Below are 2,066 nucleotides of genomic sequence, written 5' to 3' on the forward strand. Positions count from 1 at the left end.
GTTTTAACCAATCAGGAGGGTGGCAATGGATGTGGCAAGTTGCTTCTTGCATAATGCAGCAGGACAGCAGCTCCACACTGAAGGCGACCTTGAACAATGAGGTCCAACATGAGCTTCCTTTACCCTCCCTCCAGAAGAGTAGTCCTCCTTCAGACAATTCTCATTCTCATGAGAGTGAACGAGGGCAAAGGAAGTAGGCTCAGTAATTGCAGATGGTGCTAAACACTTCAGATACTACAGCATAAACAAGGTTCCCTATTTAATCGACAATCAAATTAGACCAGGAGTAAACACGAGAACAGTGCTTCCCAAAGGAAATAACTCAGGGGCTTTTAGTCATCCCAGCAGAGAAAGTTATTAACAGGACACTTAGAATAATTCCTCTTGTCTAATTTAGTAGATGGGTCTCGGGGGCTGGGTGTCTGAGAAAAAAACCTGACAAGAATAACTATCTATAAGGCGGATTTCCTCAGGAAAGGTTAAATCAAGGACAATAGTAGAACAGAGCCTTCACAAGATGTTCGGGCAGGAAGAGGAAATTTCACAAATAACATGCAATGTGGCTGAGAAGTTAACTTTAACAACCTTAATAAAGCTACAAATATTTTTTTCTCATCTCTCCCTAAACCAAGAAGTTGCTTTCTATTTTTATGTCTTTTATTCCTCTCTTTGATTGGCAAGAAAAGACAGCAGAGTAAAAGAAGACTGCTCCTTTAATAAATAGTTTGACTACTACACTTCACATAGCCTAGATTAGATGGAAAACTACCTATATAGGCCATCTTTCTCCAACAGTTATTTTTTTATTGATACTAAATAGATAGATAGCTAGATATTTAAAAATAAAACAGAACAACAAAGAACCCAGGCTTGATTCAAATGCATTCTCTTTGCCAGGTAACCAAAATACTGCCAATTTAGTCCTATTTTTCAGTGGGACTATCAATATTAGTCATTGCACTTAAATTACCACAGATCCTTTTGATGAAATAGCTGCTCATCCTGAGAGGAGACTGATTGAGCCGTCTTGAATCTATTACTTGTACATTTTAGCCCTAATCCATCTCGTTGGAAAATACATGACAAAAGGAAAATCTTGGAAATATTATCAGATTTCTGAGTAACTGCTGTAATGGGCTGAATGGTCACTCTTAATGCCCCAATCTTTAGGTTCTGTGAGTGTTTTTTACATGGTAAAGATGAATATCATCTTTTATGACAAAAGATGAAATTAAGTTACAGATCTTAAGAGGAAGTTCTTATCCTGAATTATCCAAGGGACTCCTAAATACAATCACATGTATCTTTATAGGATAGACAGAGGACAGATACACAGAAGAGAGGCCCATACAGAGCAGAAGGCAATGCACCAATGGAGACATACTGGAATGATGCAGTCACAAAGTATGCTGGCAGCCCCTAAAGCTAAAAGAACGAAGAAGCAAGGTTCTCCCCAGACTGACATGGCCTCCAGAATGTGAGACATGAATTTCCTTTGTTTTACGGTACCAGGCTTGTGGTCATTTGTTATAGCAGTTAAAAGGAATTCATTCACTGCCCAGTCAATATTGTCTCTTTAAGGAAAGTCCCTATTAAAGGGCTGGGTGATACATTTGTACTAGGTAACCAAACTCCATAATGAATGGGATCAGGAATCATAATGACAAAAAGTTTACAAAATAGGCTGAACCAATTAGATTCTTCCTTTCAAGATATAAGCATCATGAACAAGTCATGCTGATCACCAAATGTGTAGGATCAGATAGATGCCACACCAAAGTTGGTCGCAAGGCAAGCCAAAGTAATTCACAGCTAACAGTTACAGAGGCTAAAAGAGTGTTTTAGTAATCTGGAAAATTGAAAAATAAAGAGGTGACCAGAAAAAATGAGAGACCTCACCTCATACATCATAGATAAAAGATTTTTTTATCACTAGCTACCAACCTACTAGAATCTATCCCCCTTGTTCTGCATTTCCTCTCATTACAAAGGAAAATCCGTTCCTTAGGAAAATCCCTCTACCTCTCAATGTCTTATACTTTCTCAGGGATTTCGCTCCTGTGTTT

The sequence above is a fragment of the Echinops telfairi genome, unplaced genomic scaffold (assembly GCF_000313985.2).
Source record: "Echinops telfairi isolate 266 unplaced genomic scaffold, ASM31398v2 ScPeMD7_7469;HRSCAF=8507_1, whole genome shotgun sequence".
Classification (NCBI taxonomy): Eukaryota; Metazoa; Chordata; class Mammalia; order Afrosoricida; family Tenrecidae; genus Echinops; species Echinops telfairi.